Source organism: Triticum urartu, chromosome 4, assembly GCF_003073215.2.
Source record: "Triticum urartu cultivar G1812 chromosome 4, Tu2.1, whole genome shotgun sequence".
In the NCBI taxonomy this organism is placed as follows: Eukaryota; Viridiplantae; Streptophyta; class Magnoliopsida; order Poales; family Poaceae; genus Triticum; species Triticum urartu.
In genome coordinates this window covers 475,759,662-475,782,018 of record NC_053025.1, presented here as the reverse complement: position 1 = coordinate 475,782,018, position 22,357 = coordinate 475,759,662, and positions in this window count along the sequence as shown.

The window sequence follows — 22,357 nt, the reverse complement described above, 5'->3', positions numbered from 1 at the left end:
AATTAAGCGTCTTGATCTATCTCTATAGATCTTAATGCCAATATGTAAGCAGCTTCACCGAGGTCTTTCATTGAAAAACTCTTATTCAAGTATCCCTTTATGCTATCCAGAAAGTCTATATCATTTCCGATTAGCAATATGTCATCCACATATAATATCAGAAATGCTATAGAGCTCCCACTCACTTTCTTGTAAATACAGGCTTCTCCAAAAGTCTGTACAAAACCAAATGCTTTGATCACACAATCAAAGCATTTATTCCAACTCCAAGATGCTTGCACCAGTCCATAAATGGATCATTGGAGCTTGCACACTTTGTTAGCTCCTTTTGGATCGACAAAACCTTCCGGCTGCATCATATACAACTCTTCTTCCAGAAATCCATTCAGGAATGTAGTTTTGACATCCATCTGCCAAATTTCATAATCATAAAATGCGGCAATTGCTAACATGATTCGGACAGACTTAAGCATCGCTACGGGTGAGAAGGTCTCATCGTAGTCAATTCCTTGAACTTGTCGAAAACCTTTTACAACAAGTCGAGCTTTGTAGACAGTAACATTACCATCAGCGTCAGTCTTCTTCTTGAAGATCCATTTATTTTCAATTGCTTGCCGATCATTGGGCAAGTCAACCAAAGTCCACACTTTGTTCTCATACATGGATCCCATCTCAGATTTCATGGCTTCAAGCCATTTTGCGGAATTTGGGCTCACCATTGCTTCTTCATAGTTCATAGGTTCGTCATGATCTAGTAGCATGACTTCCAGAACAGGATTACCGTACCACTCTGGTGCGGATCTTACTCTGGTTGATCTACGAGGTTCAGTAGTAACTTGTTCTGAAGTTTCATGATCATCATCATTAGCTTCCTCACTAATTGGTGTAGGTGTCATAGAAACCGGTTTCTGTGATGTACTACTTTCCAATAAGGGAGCAGGTACAGTTACCTCATCAAGTTCTACTTTCCTCCCACTCACTTCTTTCGAGAGAAACTCCTTCTCTAGAAAGGATCCATTCTTGGCAACAAATGTCTTGCCTTCGGATCTGTGATAGAAGGTGTACCCAACAGTCTCCTTCGGGTATCCTATGAAGACACATTTCTCCGATTTGGGTTCGATCTTATCAGGTTGAAGCTTTTTCACATAAGCATCGCAGCCCCAAACTTTCAGAAACGACAACTTCGGTTTCTTGCCAAACCATAGTTCATAAGGCGTCGTCTCAACGGATTTTGATGGTGCCCTATTTAACGTGAATGCGGCCGTAAAGCATAACCCCAAAACGATAGCGGTAAATCTGTAAGAGACATCATAGATCGCACCATATCAAGTAAAGTACGATTACGACGTTCGGACACACCATTACGCTGTGGTGTTCCGGGTGGCATGAGTTGCGAAACTATTCTGCATTGTTTCAAATGTAAACCAAACTCATAACTCAAATATTCTCCTCCACGATCAGATCGTAGAAACTTTATTTTCTTGTTACGATGATTTTCAACTTGAAATTCTTTGAACTTTTCAAATGTTTTAGACTGATGTTTCATTAAGTAGATATACCCATATCTGCTTAAATCATCTGTGAAGGTGAGAAAATAATGATATCCGCCACGAGCTTCAACATTCATTGGACCACATACATCTGTATGTATGATTTCCAACAAATCTGTTGCTCTCTCCATAGTACCGGAGAACGGCGTTTAGTCATCTTACCCATGAGGCATGGTTCGCAAGTACCAAGTGATTCATAATCAAGTGGTTCCAAAAGTCCATCAGTATGGATTTTTTTCATGCGCTTTACACCGATATGACCTAAACGGCAGTGCCACAAATAAGTTGCACTATCATTATCAACTCTGCATCTTCTGGCTTCAACATTATGAATATGTGTATCACTACTATCGAGATTCATCAAAAATAGATCACTCTTCAAGGGTGCATGACCATAAAAGATATTACTCATATAAATAGAACAACCATTATTCTCTGATTTAAATGAATAACCGTCTCGCATCAAACAAGATCCAGATATAATGTTCATGCTCAACGCTGGCACCAAATAACAATTATTTAGGTCTAATACTAATCCCGATGGTAGATGTAGAGGTAGCGTGCCGACCGCGATCACATCGACTTTGGAACCATTTCCCACGCGCATCGTCACCTCGTCCTTCGCCAGTGTTCGCTTAATCCGTAGCCCCTGTTTCGAGTTGCAAATATTAGCAACAGAACCAGTATCAAATACCCAGGTGCTACTGCGAGCTCTAGTAAGGTACACATCAATAACATGTATATCACATATACCTTTGTTCACCTTGCCATCCTTCTTATCCGCCAAATACTTGGGGCAGTTCCGCTTCCAGTGACCAGTCTGCTTGCAGTAGAAGCACTCGGTTTCAGGCTTAGGTCCAGACTTGGGTTTCTTCTCCTAAGAAGCAACTTGCTTGCTGTTCTTCTTGAAGTTCCCCTTCTTCTTCCCCTTGCCCTTTTTCTTGAAACTAGTGGTCTTGTTGACCATCAACACTTGATGCTCCTTCTTGATTTCTACCTCCGCAGCTTTTAGCATTGCGAAGAGCTCGGGAATTGTCTTATCCATCCCTTGCATATTATAGTTCATCACGAAGCTCTTGTAGCTAGGTGGAAGTGATTGGGGAATTCTATCAATGACGCAATCATCCGGAAGATTAACTCCCAGTTGAATCAAGTGATTATTATACCCACACATTTTGAGTATATGCTCACTGACAGAACTGTTCTCCTCCATCTTGCAGCTATAGAACTTATTGGAGACTTCATATCTCTCAATCCGGGCATTTGCTTGAAATATTAGCTTCAACTCCTAGAACATCTCATATGCTCCATGACGTTCAAAACGTCGTTGAAGACCCGGTTCTAAGCCGTAAAGCATAGCACATTGAACTATCGAGTAGTCATCAGCTTTGCTCTGCCAGACATTCTTAACGTCGTCAGTTGCATCAGCAGCAGGCCTGGCACCCAGCGGTGCTTCCAGGATGTAATTCTTCTGTGCAGCAATGAGGATAATCCTCAAGTTACGGACCCAGTTCGTATAATTGCTACCATCATCTTTCAACTTTGCTTTCTCAAGGAACGCATTAAATTTCAACGGAACAACAGCACGGGCCATCTATCTACAATCAAACATAAACAAGCAAGATACTATCAGGTACTAAGTTCATGATAAATTTAAGTTCAATTAATCATATTACTTAAGAACTCCCACTTAGAAAGACATCCCTCTAATCTTCTAAGTGATCACGTGATCCAAATCAACTAAACCATAACCGATCATCATGTGAAATGGAGTAGTTTTCAATGGTGAACATCACTATGTTGATCATATCTACTATATGATTCACGCTCGACCTTTCGGTCTCAGTGTTCCGAGGCCATATCTGCATATGCCAGGCTCGTCAAGTTTAACCTAAGTATTCTGCGTGTGCAAAACTGGCTTGCACCCGTTGTAGATGGACGTAGAGCTTATCACACCCGATCATCACGTGGTGTCTGGGCACGACGAACTTTGGCAATGGTGCATACTCAGGGAGAACACTTTTATCTTGAAATTTAGTGAGAGATCATCTTATAATGCTACCGTCAATCAAAGCAAGATAAGATGCATAAAAGATAAACATCACATGCAATCAATATAAGTGATATGATATGGCCATCATCATCTTGTGCTTGTGATCTTCATCTCCAAAGCATCATCATGATCACCATTGTCACCGGCGCGACACCTTGATCTCCATCGTAGCATCGTTGTCGTCTCGCCAATCTTATGCTTCTACGACTATCGCTACCGCTTAGTGATAAAGTAAAGCATTACAGGGCGATTGCATTGCATACAATAAAGCGACAACCATATGGCTCCTGCCAGTTGCCGATAACTTGGTTACAAAACATGATCATCTCATACAATAAAATTTAGCATCATGCCTTGACCATATCACATCACAACATGCCCTGCAAAAACAAGTTAGACGTCCTCTACTTTGTTTGTTGCAAGTTTTACGTGGCTGCTACGGGCTTAGCAAGAACCAATCTTACCTACGCATCAAAAACCACAACGATAGTTTGTCAAGTTGGTGTTGTTTTAACCTTCGCAAGGACCGGGCGTAGCCACACTCGGTTCAACTAAAGTTGGAGAAACTGACACCCGCCAGCCACCTATGTGCAAAGCACGTCGGTAGAACCAGTCTCGCGTAAGCATACGCGTAATGTCGGTACGGGCCGCTTCATCCAACAATACCGCCGAACCAAAGTATGACATGCTGGTAAGCAGTATGACTTATATCGCCCACAACTCACTTGTGTTCTACTCGTGCATATAACATCAACACATAAAACCTAGGCTCGGATGCCACTGTTGGGGAACGTAGTAATTTCAAAAAAATCCCTCCGCACATGTAAGATCATGGTGATGCACAGCAATGAGAGGGGAGAGTGTTGTCTACGTACCCTCGTAGACTGGAAGCGGAAGCGTTATAACAACGCGGTTGATGTAGTTGTACGTCTTCATGGCCCAACCGATCAAGCACCGAAACTATGGCACCTCCGAGTTTTTGCACACGTTCAGCTCGATGACGATCCCTGGACTCTGATCCAGCAAAGTGTCGGGGATGAGTTCCGTCAGCACGACGGCGTGGTGACGATCTTGATGTTCTATCGTCACAGTGCTTCGCATAAGCACCGCTACAATATTATCGAGGATTATGGTGGAGGGGGGCACCGCACACGGCTAAGAGATCAATGATCAATTGTTGTCTCTCTGGGGTGCCCCCCTGCCCCCGTATATAAAGGAGTGGAGGAGGTGCCGGCCAAGGAGGGTGGCGCGCCCAAGGGGGGGAGTCCAACTCCCACCGGGAGTAGGACTCCCCTTTTTCCTATTAGGAGTAGGAGAGGGAAGGAAGAGGAAGGAGGGAGGAAGGAAAGGGGGGCGGCCCTCCTCCCAATTCGGATTGGGCTTGGGGGGCGCGCCCCCTCCCTTGCTCCTTTTCCCTCCTTTCCACTAAGGCCCAATAAGGCCCATGTACCTCCCGGGGGGTTCCTATAACCTCCCGGTGATCCGATATTATCCCAATCTTACCCGGAACCTTTCCGGTGTCCAAATATAGTCGTCCAATATATCGATATTTATGTCTCGACCATTTCGAGACTCCTCGTCAAGTCTGTGATCACATTCGGGACTCCGAACAACCTTCGGTACATCAATATATATAAACTCATAATGAAACTGTCATCGTAACGTTAAGCGTGCGGACCCTACGGGTTCGAGAACAATGTAGACATGACCGAGACATGTCTCCGGTCAATAACCAATAGCGGGACCTGGATGCCCATATTGGCTCCTACATATTCTACGAAGATCTTTATCGGTCAGAACGCATAACAACATACGTTGTTCCCTTTGTCATCAGTATGTTACTTGCCCGAGATTCGATCGTCAGTATCTCAATACCTAGTTCAATCTCGTTGCCGGCAAGTCTCTTTACTCGTTCCATAATACATCATCTTGCAACTAACTTATTAGTTGCATTGCTTGCAAGGCTTAAGTGATGTGTATTACCGAGAGGGCCCAGAGATACCTCTCCGACAATCGGAGCGACAAATCCTAATCTCGAAATATGCCAACCCAACATGTACCTTTGGAGACACCTGTAGAGCACCTTTATAATCACCCAGTTACGTTGCGACGTTTGGTAGCACACAAAGTGTTCCTCCGGTAAACGGGAGTTGCATAATCTCATAGTCATAGGAACATGTATAAGTCATGAAGAAAGCAATAGCAACATACTAAACGATCGGGTGCTAAGCTAATGGAATGGGTCATGTCAATCACATCATTCTCCTAATGATGTGATCCCGTTAATCAAATGACAACTCATGTATATGGTTAGGAAACATAACCATCTTCGATTAACGAGCTAGTCAAGTAGAGGCATACTAGTGACACTTTGCTTTGTCTATGTATTCACACAAGTATTACGTTTCCGGTTAATACAATTCTAGCATGAATAATAAACATTTATCATGATATAAGGAAATAAATAATAACTTTATTATTGCCTCTAGGGCATATTTCCTTCACTAATATGCTGGTAGAGTCACAAAAATTTGATTTGGCATACATTAGACCCCAAGTGCCAAGTGGTTTATTCGTAAAGTACTTGGGACTTTGTATTTTGAATATGTATATTGGAATTGAAAACCAAATCTTGACTTTTTTGAATGTTTCACAGAATGCATTATCTGAACTGAACTCCCAATTGACTGACGCAAAGACCTGGCTAGCAAGCCAGGAGTCAGAAATCAAATCTTCCACCTCCAAATTGCAAATGAGCCTTTCTGAAACGGAAAATTTGAAGACCAATTTTGCTGCCAAAGAGAAAATTTGGGAGAATGAGAAAACACCCTTGACCCGCCGAGCTGAGACAGCCGAAATAGCTCTGAAAGAAATTTCGACAGAGCTGAACAATTTGAAGGGCCAGATATCTCAGATGGTTGCTACGATTTTTGGTAAGCCTTCTGAATTGATCTTGAATATAATTTTCGTCAAACCGGAATATGATCCGCCAACTGACTCTGTTAAAAATATACAGGTCCGTGAAGCAAAAATCTGAGCCAAGACCCGTTGATTAAACTGAAGGCAGTATACACCCTGGTTCAACAATTGTACATTGGTACACAACGGGCTCTGGCCACTATCTCTCCAGTAAATCAAGGATCCAACCGGCTTAGCGATGTCCTGAAGAAGCTATCCATCCTTCCTGCTAGATTTCAAGAGGTAAAATGCTCCTGTGCGCGAGCCGGTGCACTGACTACCCTAAGCCGCTCCAAAGCTTGGGTGCCAGACCTAGACTCGGCGGATGTTGCAAGGGGCTATCCTACCGTGAAGGAGGGCGAGTCTCCTTTTCATCAAGATGACTTTATAGCCTGCGTCCGTGAAGTCCGGCCTCAGGCGACTAGCCTTGGAGATGACACCAATGTGGACAAATACCAGCCGGGTTTTGACAGTGCAAATAAGAAGATGTCCACCCCTTCATACAAAGTTGCCGATCTGATCGCACCCGTGAGAGAAGATACATTTGCCCCGAAAATTGACCCGGTCGGCCTTATTGACGACGAAGCTGAATTTCTCGCCATGAACGGCTTTGACTGGTCAAAATCCAACTTCCAACAGACTCAAGATGGTGAACCAACGAGGGAAGGACGGTGATCATCTTCACGGGCTTATTAAAGTCTTGTAATAGCTTAGCTGTTTAAAACACCGCCTGTTTGCTTATGCCATCGCGCATAAAACACATCTACATGAATTTGTGCTTCCAGATGCCAATGCTTAATACTTTCTTATGCATCATTTAATGCTTGTCTCTGCAATGTTTGAACTCTGTTCCTGTGAACACAAGGAAAAAACCTGGCAAGGCGGTTTAGAATCAACTGGGCTTAAACACCTAATTTACAGCCCATATTTCTACCTCAAAAACAGAGACAAATATAAATAAAGGATAAGGTTTAATACCAACTCTAAAGTTAACGCAGCCGATAAGCGCATGTAAGTAAAAACCATACCTTGTCCTTGTTGATCCTTAGATCGCCGGTTTAAATAACCCGGGTGATGAATTTGAGAATTCAATATAAAAGTTAAGACTCCTTGAACATTCAATAATCATCATATCTCGGTAGCTCGTACCTTTGGATCCTTAGACCACCGGCTTGGATAACCCGGGCGGCTGTGTTGTCCAATAATTGAGCCGGTGAAGAGAATCATGCCATCTCATTTGTAATATTGAAACAACAAAAACTCAAAGGCAAGCAACAGATAACAAACATAATTTTAACTCTGTACTTAAAAGATTGGGGGCTTCTGATTCGAATACGATCAGTAAATCGGACCAAAGGGGTTAAGCTAAGGTTCGAATACGTCCATATAGCCCCCAGTGGCTTTGGCGTTGCGCCGATCAAGAGGGTACCGACAGCTATGTTCTCTTTGGTTCGAATACGACCTATGTTTGAACAGGAAGCCCCCAAATGACCTTGAGAGGTTTTTAACGACCCTGATTCGAATATGATCTAAGTCGGCTCAAAAGGGGTTAAGCTATGATTCGGATACGATCAAGAAGCCCCCAAGTGAGTTTGGCCTTGAGCCGATCAAAAGGGTTACGACAGCTATGTTCTCTTTGGTTCGAATACGACCTATGTTTGAACAGGAAGCCCCCAAATGACCTTGAGAGTTTTTTAATGACCCTAATTCAAATACGATCCAAGTCGGCTCAAAAGGGGTTAAGCTATGATTCGGATACGATCAAGAAGCCCCCAAGTGAGTTTGGCCTTGAGCCGATCAAAAGGGTTACGACAGCTATGTTCTCTTTGGTTCGAATACGACCTATGTTCGAACAGGAAGCCCCCAAGTGACCATGATATTTACAGCTAGATTCGAATACGATCATAAGCCAGACTAGAAAAGGTTAAACTTGATTCAAATATTATCAGCTCCTTAATAGTCATTTGTGAAAAAGTAATAAAGATGCATAATCTATGAAAAGAAAAGAGACTGATGGTCTTACTTTATTGCTTATCATCGTATATACAGGATGAATGTATGTACAGGATGAGAGCCGGTGGCTCAGGTATAGTATGGCCGAAGTTGAGCAATGTTCCACGGCCGGCGGGTCTCCTCTTCTGACTTACGTGAGTCTGCATGCTCTCGAACGTCAATGAGGTAGTAAGACCCGTTGTTTAAATTTTTACTGACCACAAAGGGTCCTTCCCAAGGTGGGGATAACTTGTGTGCATCTGAAAGATCTTGGATGAGCCGGAGCACCAAGTCGCCTTCCTGAAAAGTCCTGGTCTTAACCCGGCGGCTGTGATAACGACGCGGGTCTTGTTGATAGATTGCTGACCGTGCTGCTGCTAAGTCTCTTTCTTCATCCAACAAGTCAAGCACATCCTATCTGGCTTTTTCATTGTTAGCTTCAACATAAGCCACCACGCGGGGCGAGTCATGACGGATGTCACTGGCAATACTGCGTCTGCCCCATAAACCATGAAGAAGGGTGTGTAACCCGTAGACCTGTTGGGTGTAGTATTGATGCTCCATAACACTGAAGGCAACTCCTCTACCCAACAACCCGGCGTTCGCTGTAAAGGAACCATAAGCCAGGGTTTTAGCCCTTTCAGAATTTCCTGATTGGCTCTCTCAGCTTGACCATTGGATTGAGGATGAGCTACAGAAGAAACATCAAGCCGAATGTGCTCTCGCTGACAAAACTCTTCCATAGCCCCTTGGGATAGATTGGTGCCATTGTCTGTGATAATACTGTGCGTAAAACGGAAACGGAAGATTATTTTCTTCATGAACTGAACCGTCATGGCTGCATCACACTTACTCACAAGCTCCGCCTCAACCCATTTAGTGAACTTATCAACAGCCACCAGGAGATGTGTCTTCTTGTCCTTAGACCTTTTGAAAGGTCCCACCATGTCAAGCCCCCAAACTGCAAATGGCCAAGTGATCGGAATCATCCGGAGCTCTTGAGCCAGCACATGCGCTCGCCGTGCAAATTTCTGACATCCATCACATCTACTGACCAGATCTTCTGCATCAGCGTGAGCCGTCAACCAGTAAAAACCGTGACGAAACGCCTTGGCCACTAAAGATTTTGACCCGGCGTGATGACCACAATCGCCTTCATGGATCTCACGAAGGATTTTTTGACCTTCTTCGGGGGAAACACACCGTTGAAACGCTCCGGAAACACTGTGATGAAATAACTCTCCATCCGAAATCATCATGGACTTAGACCGCCGGGTTATCTGTCGAGCCAGAGTCTCATCTGCTGGCAATTCTCCCCGGGTCATGTAAGCCAAGAACGGCACCGTCCAATCTGGGATGACATGAAGAGCCGCCACCAACTGCGCCTCCAGGTCAGGAACAGCTAAATCTTCTTCTGTGGGCAACTTGACAGAGGGGTTATGCAAAACATCTAAAAAGGTGTTGGGTGGTACCGGCTTACGTTGAGACCCCAGTCGTCTCAAAGCATCAGTTGCTTCGTTCTTTCGACGGTCAATGTGTTCCACCTGATAACCTTTAAAATACCCTGCAACAGCATCGACCTCTCAGCGATAAGCCACCATGAGAGGGTCTTTGGAATCCCACTTGCCAGACACCTGCTGAGCCACTAGATCTGAATCACCAAGACATCTGACCCGGCTCAAGCTCATCTCCTTTGCCACTCAAAGACCATGGAGCAATGCTTCATACTCTGCTGCGTTGTTAGTGCACGGAAACATCAATCGTAACACATAACAAAATTTATCACCTCGTGGGGAAGTTAATACAACTCCAGCCCCCGAGCCCTCCAATTGCCTGGACCCATCAAAATGAATAGTCCAATATGTGTTGTCCGGCTTTTCTTCTGGCATCTGCATCTCTGTCCAGTCATTGATGAAGTCAACCAGGGCTTGAGACTTAATCGCAGTGTGTGGAACATACTTCAGCCCATGAGACCCAAGCTCAATTGCCCACTTGGCAACTCGCCCTGTAGCTTCTCTGTTTTGAATAATGTCTCCCAAAGGAGCAGAGCTAACCACAGTGATTGGATGTCCCTGAAAGTAATGCTTAAGCTTTCGGCTTGCCATGAACACCCCATAAACAAGCTTCTGCCAATATGGATATCGTTGCTTAGACTCAATTAGCACTTCGCTGACATAATAAACCGGCCGCTGAACCGGATGCTCCTTCCCAACCTCCTTGCGCTCTACCACCATAGCCACACTAACGGCCCGTGAGTTGGCAGCTACGTATAACAATAGCGGATCTTTCTCAATTGGAGCAGCTAGGACCGGCGGCTCAGCCAATTGAGCCTTCAGATCCTCAAAAGCGGCGTTCGCAGCATCGCTCCAAACAAACACATATGTTTTCTTCATCAACTGATATAGAGGCATAGCCTTTTCCCCTAACCGGCTTATGAACCGGCTCAAAGCAGCCACACGACCCGTCAGTCGTTGAACATCATTGACGCAGGTTGGTTTAGCCAGGGATGTAATTGCCTTGATCTTCTCCGGGTTAGCTTCAATACCTCGGTTGGACACCAGAAAACTCAAAAGCTTGCCGGCTGGCACTCCAAAAACACACTTGGCCGGGTTAAGCATCATCTTGTAAACCCGAAGATTATCAAAAGTCTCTTTCAAGTTTGTGACCAAGGTTTCCTCTTCCCTGGACTTTACTACTATATCACCCACATAGGCATGAACATTGCGCCCAATTTGATCATGAAGAAAATTCTGCACACACCGTTGGTAAGTCGCCTGAGCACTCTTGAGCCCAAAAGGCATAGACACATAGCAGAAAGCCCCAAAAGGAGTTATAAATGCCGTCTTCTCTTGATCCTTGACTGCCATCTTAATCTGATGATACCCGGAGTAAGCACCTAAGAAACTCAACCATGCGTAACCCGCCATAGCATCAATGATCTGATCAATACGGGGAAGAGCAAAAGGATCAGCCGGACAGGCCTTGTTTAAATATGTGTAATCCACACACATACGCCAGGTGCCATTCTTTTTTAGCACGAGCACCGGGTTAGCTAACCATTCTGGGTGAAAGACCTCCACAATGAACCCGGCCGCCAAGAGCCGGGCCACCTCTTCTCCAATGGCCTTGCACCTTTCTTCATTGAACCGGCGAAGAAACTGTATGACCGGTTTGAACTTTGGATCGATATTAAGAGTGTGCTCAGCGAGTTCCCTCGGGACATCCGGCATGTCTGAAGGTTTTCATGCAAAGATGTCCCGGTTCTCATGGATGAACTCGATGAGCGCGCTTTCCTATTTCGGATCCAAGTTTGCGCTGATGATGAACTGTTTGGATGAATCGCCAGGCACAAAGTCAACCATCTTAGTGTCATCCGCCGATTTGAACTTTAACTCCGGCTCATGTTCTGTTGTTGGTTTCTTTAATAACGTCATGTCCGCCGGGTCCACATGATCCTTGTTGTCGGATTTCGGGTTCCGGCAGACCCTTGAGGTTCGAACACTGGGGTGCGCACGGAGATTTCGCCTTCTACCTACCTGCACCCCTCCGCCTCGCTAAGATCTAAGCTATGGAAAGAACAGCACAAGAGACACAGGGTTTATACTGGTTCGGGCCACCGTTGTGGTGTAATACCCTACTCCAGTGTGTGGTGTGGTGGATTGCCTCTTGGGCTGATGGTGATGAGCAATACAAGGAAGAACCGCCTCGCGAGGGTCTGTTCTTGGCTGGGGGGATGAACTGCTAGGAGGAGTTCAGTCGCCCTTCTCTCTCTCTCTCTTCTCGATTCTCTCTCTGATTTCGATCCGATCTCCGATTTCGATCCCCTCTCCCCTGTGGGTGGCTAGTCCTATTTATAGGCAAAGGCCCTGGGCCTCTTCCCAAATATTGAGCGGGAAGGGCGCCAACAATTGGCCATTTTGAAGGGGAACATCTGGTACACTTATCCTGACTAAAGTTGGTCCTCGCCTGCCAAAGGCTCTGGCGGTGACGCTGGCTTGGGCTCCACAATGACTTCCTTCCTGCCGTTGGGCCGGTCTTGGTCTCGTTGCACCGAAACGGGTGCCTTTGCTTGATGCTCTCGCCTGCGCTTGCTCCCTTTGCACCAAAGAGGAAAGGAGGACACTGCGCGGGCTGGCGCCCACCTGGCACCCTTGGTCGTCATGGCTTGCATCACGGGCACCTCGTGAGGTACCCCGCCTTGATCTCTCCGCCTTCTCGCGAGCCAGCCTGATGAGGCCGTGCCTGAGGAAGCTCCGTGTCGTCCTCCCCGCGAGGCTTGACCCCTCGCGAGGGTCTTGGGTCTGTGTTGATGAAGATGGGTCATGCTGGGCCCCTCCTCGAGCCACGCCGCAGGCCGCAGGCAGGCAAGTCTGGGGACCCCCATTCCCAGAACGCCGACAGTAGCCCCCGGGCCCAAGGCACGCCCGGACTTGGCCGTGTAGGGAGGCGAAAGGGCAAGAGCGAAGCGTCGTGGGCCCTAACAGCCTGCGGCCTTGGGCGCCGCGTGGCGGTTGATTGGACATGGGCGTCTCCACTTCCCCACGGCGCCTCGGCAACTGCGCGGATTGGACAAGTCCCTACATGCAAAGCGGGTCATGATTACCTGCGATCGTGGGGGCCGACGGTTGGCCCTCGCCGGCTATAAGTACGGATCGGCACGCGCCCTTCTAGTTCATCCCCCCCTCGCTTCTCCTTCTTCTTCATGGCCCCGTCGAGGAGGTTCTCAGCCGCAGAGAAGGGGAAGGCTCGCCAGGTTGAGCCTGCCTCTCCCCCGCCCAAGCGCGGCCGAGGGCGCCCTCGCAAACATCCTGTGGCCACCACGGCAGCTCCCCGCGGCCGTGGAGACGATTTCCAGCACAGTGACGGGCGGACTGCTGCGGCCGAGGGGCGCGCTTCGGTCGCGCGTTCCCCTAGGCCGCACTTTCGCGCTGCAGAGGTGCTACCGGAGTTCATTGTGTGGTCGGCGGAGCTGACTAGCACCCGGCTTCAACTTCCTCGCTTCCTCCTCGGCGAGCTCCCGGGCAGCCTCTGGCTTCAGGCAGACGGCTGCTGCAGCCGGGCCTCATGGGCTTCACTGGAGGTCTCCGCAGCCGGGAGCCTGGCCTTGACCCGCGGTTGGTAGACGTTTGCCTGCGCGCGTGGCCTGAGCCGTCGGTGCACCCTGCACTTCAAGTTTGACGGCGATGCCACCCTCTATGTGAGGGTGTTTGGGGAAGATGGTCGTCGCGCAGGGTGCTGCCCTGAGGACGACGACCGCGGCCGGGAACCCAGCCCCGGCGATGATGGAGAGGACAGCGCTCGCGTGATTGGCGGTGCTCAGGGTTCCCCAAGCTTCACCGGTTCTTCTTCAGGCGGCAACTATTCTAGCGGTGGCCGCGGTCAGCCTCCACGCCGTCGTACCTGCTTGGGAGGTGGTAGCGTGTCTGCCTGCCGTCGCGCCTTGGTGAAGCGCAAGAGGGAGTCTGCCTGAGCCCCGGAGGCAGCTCGAGTCTTCCCTGCAGGTCGGTGTGAGGCGAGCTGCGCCTGATTTGCTCTTTCTTTTCCTTTTTCCTGCGTGAAAAGACAGTAGCATGGAGCCCCGCGGGGGCGTGTTTGGGTTATTGCTGTTAATCATCGCTTTGCTTCCGTTATCGTGCCTTCCGGCTACATGCCCGCGCGTGGATAGTTCTCGGCCCCAGCCGTGGGGGGGCGACCGACCCAGGCCCTGTGTTTGTGTTGCGGTGCCCGTGGGGCACGGACTGGAGGGGTGCTCCTGTAATGGACCCAGGTCGTGAAACCTTTGAACGACTAGGACAGGAACACTCGCGAGGGCGCTCGGCTGCCCCCCTCGTGAGGCCTCTACGGCCGTGGAGACGATTTCCAGCATTTGCTCTCTTCACAGGCTCCGGGCCTTTTCCAAAACACGACAGCTTCACAGGCATTCGCCTTTCACAGGCTCTGGGCCTTTTCCAAAACGCGACAGCTTCACAGGCATTCGCCTTCTTCACAGGCTCTGGGCCTTTTCCAAAACGCGACAGCTTCACAGGCATTCGCCTTCTTCACAGGCTCTGGGCCTTTTCCAAAACACGACAGCTTCACAGGCATTCGCCTTCTTCACAGGCTCTGGGCCTTTTTAGGGGTAGAACCTCCGGAGGTGCTGGATGTTCCATGCGTTCTAGACCGGAACCCCCTCCTGAGTCTCCAAGTGCGCGGAGCCGGGCCTGGAAACATGAACAACCTTGAACGGGCCCTCCCACATGGGAGAGAGCTTGTGCAGTCCCTCCCTGGAGAGAACCCGCCTGAGCACGAGGTCTCCTACCTCGAGAGTTCTGGGGCGGATGTTGCGGCAGTGATATCGTCGCAGCGCTTGTTGGTACCTCGCCGCTCGCAGCGCGGCTTCTCGGCGACGTTCCTCCCCCAGCACGAGGTCCATCCCCTGCATGGCGTCCTGCTGCGCCTCGTCGAACACCAGGACCCGCGCGGAGCGACATCTGACCTCGTGAGGGAGGACCGCTTTGGCTCTGTAGACCAGGAAGAACGGGGTCTCTCCAGTCGGCTTGGTCGCGGTTGTGCGGATGGACCACAACACGGACTGAAGCTCGTCGTACCAACCTCTGCCACAGGCCTCCAGCTTCTTCTTGAACGTCCTGGTCTTGAGGCCCCTCAGGACCTCTGCGTTGGCTCGCTCAGCCTGGCCGTTGCTTCGGGGGTGCGCCACCGAAGCATAGCATATCTGCGTTCCAAGGTTAGCACAGTATGTTTTGAAGAGGTTATTGGTGAACTACGAACCGTTGTCTGTGATGATGCGGTTCGGCACCCCGAACCGGCTCACGATGCCCCTGATGAACTTGACCGCGGAACCCGCGGGGACGGTGCGGACGGCCTCTACTTCAGCCCACTTGGTGAACTTGTCCACGGCGACGTAGAGGTAGCGGTAGCCCCCTGGCGCCCAAGGAAACGGGCCCAGGATGTCCAGCCCCCAGACTGCGAATGGCCAAAAAAGGGGTATAGTCTGCAGGCCTCCTGCCGGCTGATGGATCTGCTTGGCATGGAACTGGCAGGCCTCACAAGCTTTCACCAGTTCGACGGCGTAATTGAGTGCGGTGGGCCAATAAAACCCACTGCGGAACGCCTTGCCGACGAGGGTCCATGATGATGAATGATGTCCACAGTCTCCGCCGTGTATATCTTCCAGCAGTTCCTTTCCTTGCTCCCTGGAGATGTAGCACAGGGATACATCATTTGGTCGCTTCCGGTAGAGCTCTCCATCCTTGATGCAGTATGCCGTGGCCTGCCGTGCCACACGCTCCGCTTCCTCCTCCTCCTCCGGCAGGGTCCCTTGTGTTAAGTAACTCCGGAGCTCCGTGATCCAGAACCCCTCCTGAGGTTCCATCGTCAGGAGCAGGCGTGCTCCTGAGGCCGGGCCACAGACCGGGGCTCCTGAGGCAGGTGGCTGGGGGAGCTCCTCCCGAGGCTGAGCCGTGTTTGACAATGACGGCAGGGCTGAGGGCTTGAAGAGACACTCCTCGAAGACGCCAGGCTCCTGAGGTAACCGCCTGGACGCCCGTTTGGCGATGTCGTCGGCCTCCTGATTGGTGCCACGGGGCACATGCTGCAACTCCAACCCCCAGAACTGCTTCTCCATCCTGCGGACCTCCGCAAGGTAGGCTTCCATGTGCTCATCTTTCGGCTCGTACACCTTGTTGGAGAAATTGACAAGGAGCTGCGAATCGCCCTTGATGGTGAGGCGTTTCACCCCCAGGGCAGCTGCGGCCTTCAAGCCCGCTATTAAACCTTCATACTCCGCTATGTTGTTGGAGACCTTTTCACCTTGCTGGAAACAAAGCTGTACATCATAGTAGAGCTTGTCCTGAGTGGGCGATATAAGCACCACCCCAGCCCCAGCGCCATGCCTGGAGAACGCCCCATCGAAGTACATGACCCAGCCTTCTGGCGCCTCGCTTCCCGGGGAGAGGGACCGATCCTCGTCGGCCTTGAGGCCTAGTGCCTCCGTCCATTCTGCCACAAAATCCGCTAATGCTGCTCCCTTGATGACTCTGGTCGTGCTGAATTCGAGCTGAAACGCTTGCAGTTCTATGTTCCACTCAGCGACCCTTCCAGCTGAGTTAGGGCTCCTGAGCACTCTCTCCAGGGGGTATGACGAGACGACCTTGATGGGGTGACCCTGAAAATAGTGCCGCAGCTTGCGCGAGGCCACCAGTAGCGCGAGGAGGAGCTTCTGAGGCATGGGGTACCGTTCCCTCATGTCCCGCAACACCGTGCTGACGTAGTACACTGGATGCTCAACGAGGTTGGGTGCGTCAGTGCTGGTGGCGCCCTCCAGAGACCATGGCGCCTCCTGAGGTGATGAGGCCTCCTGAGGCTGGCCATCTGGGAGAGGGGCCTCTTCCGCCTCTGGTGCACTCCTCTGCGGTGGCTGATCCTCCTCAGTCGCGGTGGCGGTTTCTGTGGGCCTTCCTTGTTCCTGTTTTGCCTTGTCCCGGGCTGCTGTTGTGGTTTTGATTCGACGCTCCTCCCTAACCGCCACCAGGGTTGCGCTGGCGGAGTAGGGAGTGGCGGCGAGGTAAAGCACCAGGGGCTCTCGAGGGCGCGGAGCCACCATGACCGGAGGGCTGGTCAGGTATCTCTTGAGATCCTGGAACGCCTTGTCGGCCTCTTCAGTCCATTCAAAGGGCCCCTTTTTCTTCATTAGCTGGAAGAAGGGCAGCGCTCGCTCCCCCAACTTGGAGATGAAGCGCCCTAGCGCGGTCACGCGTCCAGTGAGCTTCTGCATTTCTCTGAGGGTCTTTGGTGGGCTCATGTCCTCGACCGCCTTGACCTTTTCCAGGTTAGCCTCGATGCCTCGGTGGGACACGAGGAAACCCAAGAGCTTGCCCGAGGGGACTCCGAACACACACTTCTCTGGGTTGAGCCGCAGGCTCACTGCGTTGAGGCTCGCGAAGGTTTTCTCCAGGTCTTGTATCAGGGTCCTGGCCTCCCGAGACTTCACCACAATGTCATCGACGTACGCCTCAACATTCTTCTCGAGCTGCGGGCCCAAGGTGATGTGCATCAGCTGCTGAAGGTCGCCCCTGCGTTACGCAACCCGAATGGCATGCATGTGTAGCAGTACACCCCACACGGGGTTAGGAAGGCTGTCTTTTCGACGTCTTCTACCGCCATCTTGATCTGGTGATACCCAGAGAAGGCATCCAAGAAGCATAGCAGGTCACATTCTGCGGTGGAATTGACGATCTGGTCGATGCGGGGGAGCGGGAACGGATCTTGTGAGCATGCCTTGTTGAGGTTGGTGAAGTCGACACACATGCGCTCCTTCCCTCCCTTCTTTGGCACAACGACAGGGTTGGCCAACCAATCCGGGTATCGGACCTTGCGAATGACCCCAGCGGCTTCTAGTTTGTGGGTCTCTTGGACGATGAAGGCATGCTTTTCTGTGGACTGCCGCCTTGCCTTCTGCTTCACAGGGCGCACGTTGGGTCACACGTTGAGGTGATGCTCGATTACGCTCCTAGGGATCCCCGCCAACTGGTCAGGCTCCCAAGAGAATACCTTCTTGTTTGCGCGCAGGAACCTGACCAGGGCCTCCTCCTGCTCGGGCTCGAGGTTGGCGCCTATAGTGAAAGTGGCGTTGGTGGACCCGTCCTCATCAACGGGTATCTGCTTGGTTTCTGCCTTGTCTTGGGTGAACAACTATTTCTTCTTGGCGGGTGCCGACGCCGCCGTCTTGAAGGCGAGCTTGAGCACTCGCAGCGCGTCTCCGGTGTCCCCATGCACGGTGAGGACACCGCTGCTCCCGGGAATCTTCATGAGGTTGTACGCCGGGTGCGTCGCGGCCATGAATTGGGCCAGCGCTGGGTAGCCGAGGATGGCGTTGTAGGGGAGGCCGATGGGGGCAATGTCGAAGTCGACCAGCTCCGTGCGGAAGTTGTTGTAGGTGCCGAAGGTTACTAGGAGCCGGATCTGTCCCAAGGAGCTGGATGATCCGCCCCCAACGCCTGAGAAGGGTCGGCTGGGTTGCAGCCGTTTCAGGGGTATGCAGAGGAGGTTGAAGGCCTCAACCGAGAGCACGCTGAGGCCCACACCGCCATCGATGAGAGTTCTGGTGACGGCCACCTGGCAGATGGTGGGGGTGCACAGCATGGGGAGCGCACCCGAGCAGGCCGAGTTGGAGGGGTGGTCCTCCAAGCTGAAGGTCAGGCCAGCCTTGGGCGCCGCCTGGTCCGGGAGAGCCCCCTGCCGCGTGGAAGCGGCGCTGACCCGGCGGATGAACGGCTTGACGTGGTGACTTGTAGGCGGCGCCTGCGAGCCGCCCAGGAGGGCCGCGACGACCGGGGGTGTTGCTGTAGCGTGGTGGGCGGGGAAGAGGCTGCGGAGCTCTTCCCAAGAGGCCACGGAGGCTGCCGGCAGGTGGAGCAGCCATGCGCGTGGAGCGCCGGTGAGGGCCATGGGGAGCTAGTTGGCCATGACCCTATCGTCACCTCCAGCTTCGAGGATGGCCTCCTCGTACGCCAGCAAGAAGGCCAGCGGATCAGTCGTGCCGCCGTAGCGCGGCGGCGTCGTTGGCTTGAACTTGTCCGGCCACCGTACCCGTTGCAGGGCTGGGGCCAGGGCTCGGAGCCCCCTGGCCCCCGTGCTGGCGCCGGCGGCCGGAGCGGGCGACGCGCTACTCATCGTGAGGCAGGTCGTGGCGGTGGCGGAAGGGAAAACTCCGGTGCACCCCTACCTGGCGCGCCAAATGTCGGATTTCGGGTTCCGGCAGACCCTTGAGGTTCGAACACTGGGGTGCGCGCGGAGATTTCGCCTTATACCTACCTGCACCCCTCCGCCTCGCTAAGATCTAAGCTATGGAAAGAACAGCACAAGAGACACAGGGTTTATACTGGTTCGGGCCACTGTTGTGGTGTAATACCCTACTCCAGTGTGTAGTGTGGTGGATTGCCTCTTGGGCTGATGGTGATGAGCAATACAAGGAAGAACAGCCTCGCGAGGGTCTGTTCTTGGCTGGGGGGATGAACTGCTAGGAGGAGTTCAGTCGCCCTTCTCTCTCTCTCTCTTCTCAATTCTCTCTCTGATTTCGATCCAATCTCCGATTTCGATCCCCTCTCCCCTGTGGGTGGCTAGTCCTATTTATAGGCAAAGGCCCTGGGCCTCTTCCCAAATATTGAGCGGGAAGGGCGCCAACAATTGGCCATTTTGAAGGGGAACATCTGGTACACTTATCCTGACTAAAGTTGGTCCTCGCCTGCCAAAGGCTCTGGCGGTGACGCTGGCTTGGGCTCCACAATGACTTCCTTCCTGCCGTTGGGCCGGTCTTGGTCTCGTTGCACCGAAACGGGTGCCTTTGCTTGATGCTCTCGCCTGCGCTTGCTCCCTTTGCACCAAAGAGGAAAGGAGGACACTGGCAGGCTGGCGCCCACCTGGCACCCTTGGTCGTCATGGCTTGCGTCACGGGCACCTCGTGAGGTACCCCGCCTTGATCTCTCCGCCTTCTCACGAGCCAGCCTGATGAGGCCGTGCCTGAGGAAGCTCCGTGTCGTTCGCCCCGCGAGGCTTGACCCCTCGCGAGGGTCTTGGGTCTGTGTTGATGAAGATGGGCCGTGCTGGGCCCCTCCTCGAGCCACGCCGCATGCCGCATGCAGGCAAGTCTGGGGACCCCTGTTCCTAGAACGCAGACACTTGTAGAATTTCAACTCCTCTGCTGCACAAACAGATTCAGCATAGGCAGCATCCCCCTCTTCATATTCCAAAGTGATCTTCCGGCTCCCATGGACTGTATGGTGCCCTTGTGACCCGGCATCTTGAGCTGTAAATACACGTAACACGGCCGAGCCATGAACTTGGCATAAGCCGGTCGCCCAAACAGAGCATGATATGGGCTTTTGATCTTAACCACTTCAAAGGTTAATTTTTCTGCCCTGGAGTCATACTCATCTCCAAAGGCTACCTCCAGCTCGATCTTACCAACTAGGTATGCCGACTTACCGGGTACTACACCATGAAAAACAGTGTTGGATTGTTTAAGATTTTTATCCGTCAATCCCATCCGGCGGAACGTCTCATAGTAAAGGATGTTGATGTTGCTGCCTCCATCCATGAGTACCTTAGTAAACTTGTACCCACCAACCTGAGGTGCCACTACCAAAGCCAAGTGACCTGGATTATCAACCCGGGGCGGGTGTTCCTCTCTGCTCCACACAATAGGCTGCTCCGACCAACGTAGATAATGTGGGATTGCCAGTTCAACGGCATTGACGGCCCTCTTGTGGAGTTTCTGGTCTCTCTTACATAAACTGGTAGTGAAGACATGATACTGTCCGCTACTCAACTGCTTCGGGTTGCTCTGATAGCCGGATTGTTGCTGTTGTTGATTCCCTTGGTTGTGTTGCTGATTATATCCTCACTGGTGACCGGGATGTCCCTGACCATGAAAACCTCCTCCGCTTGAACCGGCGCCCGGGCCCTGAAAGCCGCCTCCACCTGGGCCGCCACCCAGGCCATGACCCCCATAAAATTCGTTTGAATTTTTAAATGCCTTCATGGTCGTGCAATCCTTCCACAAGTGGGTGGCTGGCTTCTCTCGGGTGCCGTGTTTTGGACAAGGTTCATTCAACAACTGCTCAAGGGTGGGGTCTGACCCGCCCGATCGAGGGGGTTGTGTGCCCTTGCGCCGCTGATTACCACCTTGCGCATTAGTATTAGCAACAAACTCATCAGCCTTATGCTTATTACCTCCTTGATTTGCCGGGTTATGCTGGTGACCTTTGCCGTTCTTCTTTCCTTTCATTGATTTTTCTTCATCAGATGCCGGGTCTTTGGTGGTGTTAGAATTGGCATACTTGACAAGAGCCGCCATCAACGTTCCCATGTCATTACAGTCACGTTTAAGCCGCCCCAACTTCTGCTTCAGAGGCTCAAAACGGCAATTCTTCTCCAACAACAAAACTGCTGAGCCGGCATCCATCTTATCAGATGAATGTATTATCTCCTTGACCCGGCGCACCCAATGGGTTGTAGATTCTCCATCCTTTTGCTTGCAGTTGGTCAGATCCACAATCGACATTGGCTGTTTACACGTGTCTTTAAAGTTCTGGATGAACCGTGCCTTTAACTCTTCCCATGAGCCGATGGAGTTGGGTGGTAATTTCCATCCAACATCATGGTAAAATACTTAGCCATTACAGCATCACTAACCTCCAATAGCTCCATAGCCATCTCATAACTCTCAATCCAAGCCCCCGGCTGTAAGTCAGCCATGTAGTTAGGCACCTTACAAGGTCCCTTGAAATCCTTGGGCAACCGCTCATTGCGTATGGCTGGGACCAGGCAAGGTACGCCTCCAGTTCTTGTAGCCACCCCTGCCTCAACCGAGGTCGCTGGATAAGCCGGAAAGGTTTGGTGAGCCGCCTGCTCTGCTGCTATCTGAGCCGCCCGTTCCGCCTCTTGACGAATCCTCTCCTGATCCGCCAAGTTAAGAGCTCCAGCCCGCACCGGCTCATACCTATATGGCCGGTTGTGACGTTGAGCATTACTTGACATTTCTGCAGATTCCATGCGCCTACTGTAACTCGGGCTCCGGCTCGGGCAAGGAGTTGAATGAATCCTGTCTCGGCTGTAGGAGTATGCATCCTGCTGGGCCAAAGCTGTCTGAAGTAGTTCTCTTACCCTCCGGGTTTCAATTGCTGCTGGCGAGTCACCTTCCATCGGGAGAGCTGCCAATCGAGCCGACGCCGCAATGAGGTTCTCCATGGGGTTGGAGAAGTGACCTGGGGGTGTTGATATATAACGAGGAGTTGTATTCATGTGT